The sequence below is a fragment of the Pteropus alecto genome, unplaced genomic scaffold, assembly GCF_000325575.1.
Source record: "Pteropus alecto unplaced genomic scaffold, ASM32557v1 scaffold3, whole genome shotgun sequence".
In the NCBI taxonomy this organism is placed as follows: Eukaryota; Metazoa; Chordata; class Mammalia; order Chiroptera; family Pteropodidae; genus Pteropus; species Pteropus alecto.
The window spans coordinates 6,206,019-6,218,307 of NW_006442484.1; positions in this window are offsets into that span (position 1 = coordinate 6,206,019).

The following is a 12,289-nucleotide window of genomic DNA, read 5'->3' on the forward strand; positions in this document are numbered from 1 at the left end:
TGGGCTAGGTATACTTGAGGACTGGCTTCCTCCCTAGTTGCCCTAAGGCCCATAACCAGTCTCTAACTCCGCATTGCACATGACTCTGTGATTTTGGGACCAGAATTTCTAACTTTTTTGGCTGTAAGTATGAGGACCCCTATTTAGTGCTAAATAAAGTTTCTGCTTTTCCTTTTTGCTTTCTCTGAGAGAAAATGACTTCAGCGATATCTTGGAATTTGTATTCTATTTATCACAACAGCACCTGTATACGTTTGAGGACTATTCAGACATGAATGAGTGAGACACATCTATTCCGCTTGTATACGATGCTTGGTACCCTGCTGGGCTCTCCGGCAGGCCCCTAGCTGGGTGCCTCAGGGCCAGAGACCAGTGTGGTCTCCAATGAATGAATTCTTAATGTAAATCTTGTTCCCCTCAGACATGAGCTTCCTTAACACTCTTTGCCAGTCATGTAGTGTGATAGGCCCAACATGACTTGTAATCAGCGAGGGTCTCGCCTCAGCAACTTCAGCCCACCAAACAGCTCCTCCTGTCTCTAGGGGACAATCATCCCTGCAGAATTCTGCTGGCACACATGGGTTCATACTCAGATAACAGGTTTTGCTGCTTGAAAGCATTTTGCTTTTTGTATTGCTGTTCCCCAGAATGAGCTGGAACTGCCTGGCCCCAAATCTGTCCCTTATTCCAGATTCCTCTGAGCAACTCGAATCCAATGCCTTGGCTTGGGAGCAAGTAGAGGTAGAATGCAGAGAGAGCTTGGTGTCAAGCAGAAATTCTTTACCCTCCCTATTTGGTGATCCCGAGTAGTCACCCAGCCACTCTCCACCTTGGCTCCCTCTTCTGGAATATGGGGATAGCAAGGGTTCATTCTGGAAGCTTGGGGCCTGTGACTCCTCGCGCAGTGCCTGGGACAGTGCAGATGCATGACAGCTCCTGCTCTTGAGAAACTGCTGAACTGAAGAATGGCCAAGGAGAAGGTGGCTTTGTGCATATACCCAGGCACCCTCAGATGGCTGCTCAATCAAGTGTTCCTTGTCAAGCATCTCTTTTATCAAACCACTTCCCTTCTCAAAAGTGTTCACTGGCTTCCTGGCTCCCCTGAATACAACCCGGATTCTTTAACCTGGCCATCGAGGCCCTCACTTCCCAACATGCCTTTTCAGCCAACTTTTCTACCCTCCAAAAAACCACTTAATAAATATTTAAAGGAAGAGTGAATACAATGTATTTAGCATTGTGTGGTTAAAAATCTTGGCCCTGTTCCCAAGAAACTCATAAGCTAATTAGGAGCAAGACTCGAGATACCAGAAAAAGAGAAAATGACTCTTTATTTTACATTTTAAACAAGGGACCAACTCAGATCTCAGTTCTAGTCCTGATTTTGCCCTAAAGTCCTGAGGGTCTGCTCTGATGCCACTCAGGTTAAGGAACAAGGCAGGTGCTGCAAGTCTCTAATAACGATCGCTAGGCCAGGAAGATGCTGACAGCCTACAGAGGAAGCCCCCCACCCCACCCTAGAACTACTGCAAGCACCTGTGTTGTCTCAGTCGACACCCACACTTTTCCAACAAGCATAAAAAAGGTTAGAAATGATGTCTTTTGGGTTCTTTCTGGGGGATGGTGAAAACAGTTGCCTGTTAACCAGCATGATAACATAAGAAATAAGCTTTTGTTGTTGAAGATAAAGGTATTCAGGACTTGCGGATTGGCTGTGTTATTTAGAGAGACTTCCCAGGCTGCATGAACAGTGTAAGGGTCCAGTGAGGCCTGAAGGTTTGTCCTCCAGTGCTGGTGTACGAAGCGTGACCCCACAATGGCCTTTGGTGCAGTTATCCACCTGTTGGGAGGATTTCCAGTTGCCTGACTGTAAGGACTACGTGGACAGCAGCATCCTGCCCAGAAATACGGTGATCGTTGCTCATGAACTTATGCAGGTGGTGCTGAGAGCTCCTTGAAGGGCAGAGTTGAGAGTCCCCTGATGATATTCAAGAGTTCATATGGACAATTTGGAGTCCTTGAAAATGAACACTTGTTTTCTAAACGTCTCCATGAAGCAGAATTTGGACTGGGACTCGCTTCCGTTATAACGGAAGTTGGAGGGTAGGAGCTGACCAGCACTGACTCCAAACTTCTACAAGGGGCTACCCTCACAGGCCAAAAACAAGCCAACAGCTGTGCATGGCTGAAGGGTCTTAGGCCAGAACATTTTCAGTGGGGCCCTTTATCAATAGCACCCTATCAGTTAGCAGGGCATTTACTATAGGCTAGTCTGTCCTGGACTCTGCGTTCACTTTTTGTGTGGGTGGCAGATGTAAACGCCTCTATGACATTTGGATGCAAGAAAGGCCACAGCCATGTATCTAAACACAATTAAATCAGCTTCAAGACATCCCACTCATAAAAATGGGCAGAAATTGCAATATAGTCATTTGTCGGTCACTCCTTAAGCCTTATATTGGGGGACTTTGTTGGTCCCCGCAAGAAGCCACAGTTAGTGGTGTTCCTCTGCTGTTTAGTGGTCAGTGGCGCTGCCTCTGGACAGCTGCAACTGCACTTTTGGGATAGTCTGCCAGCCCGGCTTCCAGCCCAGGTCAGCACTGTCCCTCTTATGAAGGGTGTCTCCTACTGATGACCAACCCCTTCCTCCAAGGTAGCCGGCTAGAGTGACCTCAGGCAGCCTATGAGGCTTCCATGCTAGTGCCCAGAAGTTCCAGGCACCAGGGTAGCCATTTCTGCAACGTGCTGGGCCACCTGGGTGTTTCTGCATTTGCGACACCCAGGTCCCATAGCCCACTCTGTTTTTGTCCTCTCCCTTCCTCGGTGGTCATTTGGAACTGGGTCACACCCTTTTTCCTCACCTGGCATACAAAATTCTTTTGAGATTTATAGTTGAAGTTTCTTTGTTGGGTCCCAAACTCCAAAAGTTCTTAAACCTACAAGGTAACAGAGGCCAGAGGTTGGGGCTCAGGTGCCTGGCTGTGGCAGAGAGCAATTTATTAACAGCAAAAAAGTTAACACAGCAACACATCTCTCAGAAAATTTCCCATTAAATAGAAAATTTTATTTAAGCACACAACAACGCCCTGAGAAGGTGATATTACCGTCACCATTTAACAGACGGGGAAATGGATTTAGAGGGATTAATTAATCCTTTATGGACATGGCTCATGAGTTGGGGAGCATTGGTTTTAGTTCCAGGTTCAAAGTCCATGCTCTTGACCCCCATTTTGTAATCGTTCTCAAAGTAAGGCCTGGGCACTTCTGGGCCTCAGTTTCTTCACCTGCAAGATGGTTGATCCTGTTTCCTCCACAGGCTGACTGAACCCCACGAAGCCCCAGGCCTGGCCCATCGGCATCTCCCATGGGCCCGTCAGCTCCGGCCGGCAGTGAAGTCTGCCCTACAGGTGTTTGACACATTTATGCTCAGCCTCAGGCCCCTGGTGTATAAGGAAGTGACCCTGATCTGGGGGCACCTTATCTTGGGGCTCTGCAGTCGTAAATGAGTTGACAGTTGCTCAGCTCCCATTCTCAAAGGTGGCAACCCTAGTAACTCTATCTCTGGGATATCAAAGCGGCAAATGACCCTGGGAAAACAGCTAGGAACAGCAGGACGGCAAAGGAGCTCCTCCCTGGCGGCGGGTGCATTCCCCAGGTCTCGCTTGCCTGTGAGTGCATCATATATCATTTTTAGTAGCTTCTGCCGCACCCCCCACCCTGCCCCCCCTGCAACCAAGGACCTTGGAGAGAGGATGCCTTGAGCCCCACCTGGTCTGTTTTCTGAGAGGAGGCAGGGAGGAGGGAAGCTTCCTCCCACCCCCTACGTGGCTGCCTTTGTTCCATTTAATCTCCAGCCTGCTTTCTCTACTATCCCTGGTGAAGAGTGTTTGATCTCAGAGTTAAAACCACCAAAAGCAACTCTTTCTTTTCTCCTCTAACTGCTAGGCTGGCAAATTTGTTTGGCCCCAGGGTCTTAAGGCATAGAAGGCATTTGGAGGGCAGCATAAGTCAATCTCTATCTTGCCCTTGGACAGTGATGCAACCACCACTTGTCAGTTTACCCACCCTGGCAGCACTGTCCCCCAGAGCGGACATCTGGAGTGAAGGACTGACGAGTGGATTCCAGAGGCAGCCCCGTCTCCTGTCTGCTGCAGCCTAGCGTGGCCCACAGCCGCCAACAAGGACACGCAGTGTCATTCTGCACATTCCCATGTACACACATCCTCCTTGCCCTGCTCTTAGCTCATGACTTCATTTCTTACGTTGTGAATTCTGACAATTCAGGCTGGTGTCAGCCTCACAAGCATGTTCCTTACTATGCCACGCTACCTAAAGCACCTGGCTGTTCAGGCTGTTCTGGAGCCTCTCTGCTGAGTCCCCACCCCCACCTCCCAAGCTGAAGGTGTCTGGGTCTCTGTCCCAGGGAGTCCTGGTGAAATGGCACATTCTCTTGCCTAATTTACTGGACTTTTAACACAGTTATTTACTGTGCTATCTACACCAGACCAAACATCTGGAAGGAACCTGGGATAAAATCCGCCAAGAATTTAAATGTTTATTTTGCACTGTAACTTTTAGAACCAAATCAGGGAACCTTCACATCTTCAGCCAATTGTTTGCTGGTATATAGACCTAAGCCAACGTATCCTCTGATAAAGTTTGTCCCTCCTTGCCCTCTCACCATGTAACTCATTCACTGAATGGCTCGTAAACACTTCTTTCTTTCCTTCTCAGAGATATCTAGGGCCAATCTGAGCCACTCCATTGCTCTACCAGCAGCACTGCAGCTGCCACCTAACCTGAGAATCAAGCCACCGCAGAGCTCAAAGAACCTTTGGGGTTGTCAGGTCTTCTCTGGGCCTAAAGTTTACCTTCTATATTTATCTTCTGCTTTATAACCCATTACGTCGCTTCCTTTGCCCATTCCAGATCTCATCATACGTGATCACCATCATGTGAGTGCAGCGCATTGTGACTCACAGAAAGACCCACCCATGCTACAATTAGTTAGCAGCAGTTCTGATGAGGTGCGACTCCCTTTTATCTCTCGAAGGGAAAGCCAATCAAAATTAATAGAAAACTGGAGTACTAGACCATTCCAAAGATAAAATTTTATATTCAAAGAAACTAGCTACTTGGATGAAATACTTTAGAAAGCACAATTTCCCAAGAGTGAGGTCGCCTTTCTTCCTTGCACAATTTTTTAATCTAAGTTCTAATGTCAGGCACTGAAAGGAGGTTTTGAAATACAGTGTGATACCTACCCCTTCTTGAGGAGCTCGGGTTCTCAAATGGGATCGACCTCCATTAATAAATAATTACACTCAAGTGCAAAAAGCCCAGGGAGGTGAAAGTGCAGGGAGGCTCAGGAGGAGCCCATTCAGACTTGAGACATAGGAATGGCCTTGAGCGGCATCGGTCATCAGCAACAGGCCCAGTGCTAGTGACACTGAAGTTTCCAAGATGGAAGCCTCTCTCCCCACCTGACTTGCTCACCAGCAGGCATAAGGCCCCATCTCTAACTAGGCCCTTCTCTCCCCTTTAACTCTGCCAGGAGCATTCCTACATTTGCATCCTTGCCGAAGCCCCTCCTTCTGCCCAGGATGCCCTCTCTCCATCTCTCCGCCTGTGTGAATCCTACCTGTCCTCCACACAGGACCTGCCTCAAGTATATTCGAACTGTCCAGTGACACAAACACCCCTCCTCCCAGCTTGGTTGAATACTCTGCTGCTGCCATGTTGAAATTCTTAATCACTTTATCTTCCATCTTGTGTTTTGTAAGTGAAGGCCAGTGGGGCCGTAGAGCATGTGTGCGAGCGGATGAGAGATGCACATGGTGTGGCCACTTTTGCACACAGTGTTTGTGATGCTCCATGTTCAGCAATACGCAGCGTGAGTACAGGATAAGCGTATTATGCCTACGCCTGACTCAGTGTGGGTGCTGACAGCTCTGAAAGGCTATGCTTTCCATTCGATCCAGAACTCGCTTCCAATTATTCAAGGAAAAACAAACAACTGAGGCGCCCTATTGTATTCCTTCTTACCCTGTTACTTTCCTGTACCAGCCAACCACGTATCCTTGAAATGATGCCCAAGGGAAAGGGAAAGGTAAGGCAGCCCATAGTTTCTAATCCTTTCAGTCTTTCTCAGCAGCAAGCTGAAGGTAGAGTGTATTGGTGAAATGAAAACAGTTGATTTATTGTTGTACTGTGTTTCTACTGCTCCAGTAATCATGAAATACGTATGCATGTACTAGCTATGAAATACAAACTGTATAATTTTGGTGATTCTGCATATGAGTCAAATGTTCTTATAATTGCATTTAAAACTGGCATTGAAGTGTCAAGATGAACAGTGAAAGGCACGCTAATAATTTAAAATTTTTACTTTGTTTACTTAGAATGACATCAAATGGTACCAAACAAACACCATGACAAGTTGAGAGAGAGAAACCACAGAAGAAAGGAAAAAGCTTAAACTTTTAGTATCTTTTGTGACACTTTTTCTGGCCTTTTAGCAGGGGTCACCCATTTTCATTTTTCACTGCACTCTGCAAATTATGTAGCCGGCCCTGCCTTCGAAGCACATTTGAGTGACTCCCCCTCTGTAATCACTTCATCCTACATCCATTGCCTTGGTCCCAAACACCATCCATTGCCTTGGCCCCAAACACTTTCACTGCTGTACCAGCCGACATCCTTCATTCAACGGGCAGGTCTCCCCCGTCCCTCTGTTGTCTTTTTCTAATGACATCTGTCTACTTCACAGGGTTTTCAGAGGCACAAATGGGCTTTTATAACTGGAAAGATCACAACTGGAAGATGTCCTTTCTGTATTTAACTCACGTTGCAGCTCTCAGGAAATGCTTGTTGAGTGCCACGGACTGAACCACAAAGCCCTGAGGCCAGGGTCAGGGTCTTATACCTTTGAGCCTTTTTCACAGTGGTAGCACATGGCCTTGGGCAGAAAAGGAACACAATGAAATGTTGAGGAAGATCTGGTTTCAGCATTTTGCTCAGTAAACCCTATCTCCATGGATAGCACAAGGCAAATTCTAGTTCTTGCTCTGGTCTCAGTGATTTAACCTGGAAGATGAAGATGACTGATAGTTCCAGATATTAGTGTTAGAAGGGATTTTAGACAAATTCTCTCATTTTCTAAATGAAAGAGTAGAGACTTGTCCAAAACCACAAATGAAGTGGATAGTTATTGCCTTCCATGCACGACCACCTTCTTCCTTGCCAGCTTCTTCATGTGGTCTGTGAAACAGTCTCCACCCCGTTTTGGGAGTTGATGGGGAGGGTGGCTTGTGACCCAGTCTGAACCAATCAGCTTGTTCTATCCTTCTGCCCATGACAACTGACTCGAAGCCAGCCTGAGATCTAGGCTGATTAAGCAAGCTAAGTTAATCAATGTGAATAGCAAGGCTTTTGCCAGGAGTGAAGGAAGGCAGAATCCCTCTTCCTCTGGACCAGGGTGTGAGGAGATGTGGCATAGGGCTGCTACAGCCATTTCTGATATCCTGGTGGGACTGAGCCTGGAGATCCAGCCGGTACACTACAGAAAGAAGGACAAAGGGAAGGACAGAAATTGGCACCAGAGCTCGAAGCCATTGTGAGTCACTGGATCGACCCCTACCTGAAGCTGACATGCTATGAGAGTTTTCATTTATATGAACCAACAAATTTTCTTTTTCAAATGTGTTATTTTTGAAGCCAGTTCGATTGGAGATTTCTATTCCTTGCAACATAGATGGTACTGACAAAAACAATAGAAAGGTAAGGGGACTAAATTAAAGACACAGAGGCAAGCCTAAAACCTAGCTCTCCTAACTCCCCACCCAAGGTTACCACTGCAATAACCCTGCCATAATGCCTCTAGATAGGCGTTTTTTGAAATCGCCCATCTGAACTAATGCTACTGAGAATAAGTATGGTGGCAATTCAGTGGGAGCCATAGCAAACATAACAGAGACTAAGCATTATTACTACATTACGAATGAATCAAAGATTACGATTGATCTCTTGTCAGGGCCAGAAAAGGCAAGTCTTCCATGTGACACTATAGTGATTCCCACTTAGAATCATGACATCAGGTAGTGTCCACCCTGGCAGAGGATCCGTGGATGATAGCACTGCTGGGAGACTTCCCAAGGTCACCAGGAGGGAGCACAGGCAGCAGTGCACTGTGCTTAGCTCAGTACAAGTCTGCATTCAATCAATTCCAACCAATGGGCCATAGCTGGCCACAACCAGCTCTCTCCTTCATACTTTAATGAGCACGGTGTGGTGGAGAGCATTGGACTTTAGCCTCCTAGAGGATCGAATCAGATAAACTAAATCAGCCCACTCATCTCACTTTCGGCATACCAGGCAGTGGTGCACCTGGGCTGCACAGCCACAGATGAAGACCCTCAGCCACACCAGCTCTGCTCTCCTCCAGGACACTGGGTCCTCCTGTCTAAAAACCTTCTTTAATTGGTGAGGATCAGGCCCCGGATCCTGTGGTTGCCCTTCCCGGCCAGGTGCTTTGGTCAGGTGCCAGGTAGGAGAGGAAAGGCCTATAATGCCTATCTGATTTCCCGAGACACCCTGGAGGGGCCTCTTCCTGATGACCTGACCAGGTGGCCAGACGATGGAGCTTAGAAAGCAAGACAAATTGCATGGGGAGCTGCGGTGGCCCAAGAATTGGCTTGGCAGGTTGAAGGCCCTCTGGCAAAGCTAATGAAGGGGGTCTCTCACTAGCTGGAAACAGGGAGCTTGCAGAGCTGGGAGCCCTATGGAGATTAGCTGGATTCTGATGACAAGCAGCTGGCAGGGCTGGAGGCAGTGGCATGGAGCCCCCAGGTCCTAGTCCTGGAGGCTGGAGACAGATGCTATGTGGGCTCTTCCCTGCAGTTAGCAAAGATTTGCTTAGTTCTTTTGATGAGACATTGTTAAGTCACCTAACGTCCCCGAGCCTCTGTTTTCTCATCTGTAAAATGGTTGTGTCTCCTGATAGGGATGCTTTGGGTGCTCACCAAACTCATGGGCCTGGCAGAGAAAAGTGTCCTTCAATGTAAGTTTCCTGCCCCCTTGGCCTAGCTCCCTGTGCCCCCATCTGGTTTTGTCTAGTTCCATGCGCCCCCTCCCTCCCCACCACCTCCATGCACTCTTTGCCTTGGGCTGAATGAAGCAGTCCACATGTCTATCACCAGGCACTAAATCTCCCCAGAGGACATTCCTTACTGCCGCAGTAAAGCTGCCAGCTCCAGGGAGCAAGATTGCACCACAGGGCAGGCTCCCCATAGGAGACTTAAAGGGCCAGCTCACAGACTCCCATTTCCAGCTGAGGAGGTCCTCAGGCCCAGCCAACAGCTGTGTCAGTGGGCTTGGCCTTATGTGGCCATGGGCATGTTAGCAACAGCAGCAGTAGCCACAGAAACAAACAAGCAGTAACCCCACATAGAGAGATGATGATGTGGATTAGGGAGTCAGGGCCCAACCTCTTTAATGAGACTGATTTCTCTCAATTCCCAATCTGGCTGCTTCTTGGCTGTGTGGCCCTGGACAGTTGATTCCTTTCCTGTCCACCTCAGTCTCCTCAATACAAATGTGTATGGGAAAACCTTCTGCCTTCCAGGTCTCATTCTGTTGGTAGCACCATCATTACTTGTCACCTCATTTTCTCCTACCTAGTTTCTTGAGGAAGAGATTGTTACTATGCCTAATTCTCCAGAGGAGTAATTGTACAGGCTCTCTGGCTTGTTTTAGTTGCTTTATCAGTGGTTACTGTGAAACCTGGGACATTTGCCCCATGCACCAAACAAGGCAGGTGATTGGCTGGAGCCTGAGCATTGGAGGTCCCGACCGCTGTGACTGCCACTTATACCCATTGGCCATCCTTCCATGGCTGGTTCCCGCCCCAGGCAGCATTCAGGCCAGCCTTCCCAGGCATGGTTTGGTCACAAATGGAGAACTGCATTCGAGCTGATCTTTGTTGAGCCCCACCAGTTAAGGAAGACCCCTTCACACCCAATCCTCTCACCAGTTCTGCCAGGATCCTGCTTTGGAGGAGAGGAACCCAAGAATTAGAGAAGCTGTATGCCTGCTCCAGGTCACCGTGCAGGTGGGTGTGGGTACCAGGAGTCAAGCCTGACTTTGAAGCTGGTGTTCTCTCCTCTCTATCCCGTATGTGCGGCATGTGTGGCTCAGTCTAAAGCATCCCTCACTCCCAGAAAAAGGACAAAAGAATTCAACACATGGCCCACCCTCTGAGCCGCGAAGGATGGCACTTTTATTTATGACAACCAGCTGGCCAAGATTAAAATGACCAGTGGAAGAAGCTGGCTTCTTAAGGATGACTTTGTCACCAGATCTCTGAAGTGAGGAGTGTTTATCTGTCAGAGTGGAAAGAGGCTCACTCTTCCTTCCGCAATGCCTTCTGAAATTATTGGAGGGATTTAAAATGGTAAAAGACTAATGTTTTTATTATGAAAATAATATGCTTCTATTAGAGAAAAGTAGGAAATACAGAGAGATGGGGGCAGGGGGAGCCCCTAAATGCCACCCAGAGATAACTAGTAGCCTGTTTGTATCTTCCGCTGTATAAACCTCATTCTTTTTCAGTAAACATTTATTGAAATCTTCCCTATGAGGCTGCTCAAAAATTGAGTCAGGTAAGGTTTGTGCCCTGGAAAAACTCTGGGTGTGTATGGGTATAAGGTTTTTATTTTACATACAGTTTCACACGCTTCTTCCACTTCAAATCTCCTCAACCACTTTAACGGATACCAGTTCTGGGTGAGCTTTCAGTAGCTTCCTACAGGAAAAAGTGGCCAGTGTCGGGCCACGCTGCTTCTCCAATGCTGCGCTGCTCGTGTTTATGCATGTGCAGCCCAGAAGTGCAGCACACTCCGCCCACGGGCCACACTTTGACCAATGGGGGTGGGAGCCAATGGACAACTGCTCCTCCTTTCTTCTCTGGGGTGGATAGTTTAGATACACATTGTATGAATCTCCAGGAGGGTGGAGCACCAGTTGCCCACAGTGATGATCAACTCAAGAATGTACTCTTGAGTTGGCTTTCCCTCCTCCCTTTCTCACTCTCTGGATTCTCTCACTGTAGTTCCTGGTAACAGTTCCCAGACAAACCACCTGCATGCCAGCTCTTGGCTCTGCTCCGAGGGAGCCCAGGGTAAGTCAATGAGTGATTATACTGTATATGCAAATGTTCTAAAAAACATTTTTAAAAATTTACTTGCATTTTTAGGTTTCATAGGTTTAGCTTTAGTATTTACTAAATATCACCCAGTACAACAAGATCATTGTCACATTTGATTCCTCTTTATCAACAAAACATAAAGGAAATGGTGAGGGAAAGATATGTTACCATCATCAGTAAAGTATATTTGTCTTTCATTGATTTATTGAAGGCTGCCTAGGAGAATGGTTTCAGATTTTAACTTTTTATGTAGAAATAATTTTAGATTTATAGGAGAGTTGCAAAGCTAATACAGAGCGTTCCTATTATACACAATTTTTTTTGTATTGCTTTTCTGCTTCACACAATTACATGCTTTCCCATGTGAGATGAGAGGCCATGCCCACAGCCATCCCAGGGAATCGACCACATCCAGTCTTGGCCAGCCCCAGCCTCTTGCCATCTTTTAGTATTCAAATGGGTGTGTACCCACTTGCATGCATTGAGAGCAAGGGGATCTCCTGAAAGACAAAATCCCTGTTCTTCCTCTGAGCATGGCTATGTCGAGATGTGATTCTTGGAACAGCTGCTGCATCTTTCAAACCAAGACCAGCTGTAGGAGGAGCCAACATCTGAGGGCACAGCTGGAAGAAAAGGTCTGCACAACCCTGCCTCTGGTTTTAACATAACAGTTTTCTGCTATATTCAAAGCATCCCAGCTGTACACTCTATTGTTAGAAATTCTTTATAAGCATCATCTCAATGGCTGCCTAATAGTGTATATATTGAATGTTTTAATTTATTTAACTAAACTCCACTTATAAGACTTGAAGGCTGTTTCTTGTGTTTTGTTATTATAAATGATGCTATGGTAAGCATCTTTGTGTATAAAGCTTTTATTTGTATTTCAGATACTTTCTCGGGAACCATTGGATTTTAAGACATGAACCTCTTTAAGCCTCTTGATACATATGGTCAGACTGCCAACAGACTATCACCCCACCAACCAAGTATGAGTGTAACCTCATTACATCAGCAGCAGTGCTGGGTTTTCTTGTTTTATTTTTATTTTTATTTTTTTCCTATTTATTTATTTATTTATTTATT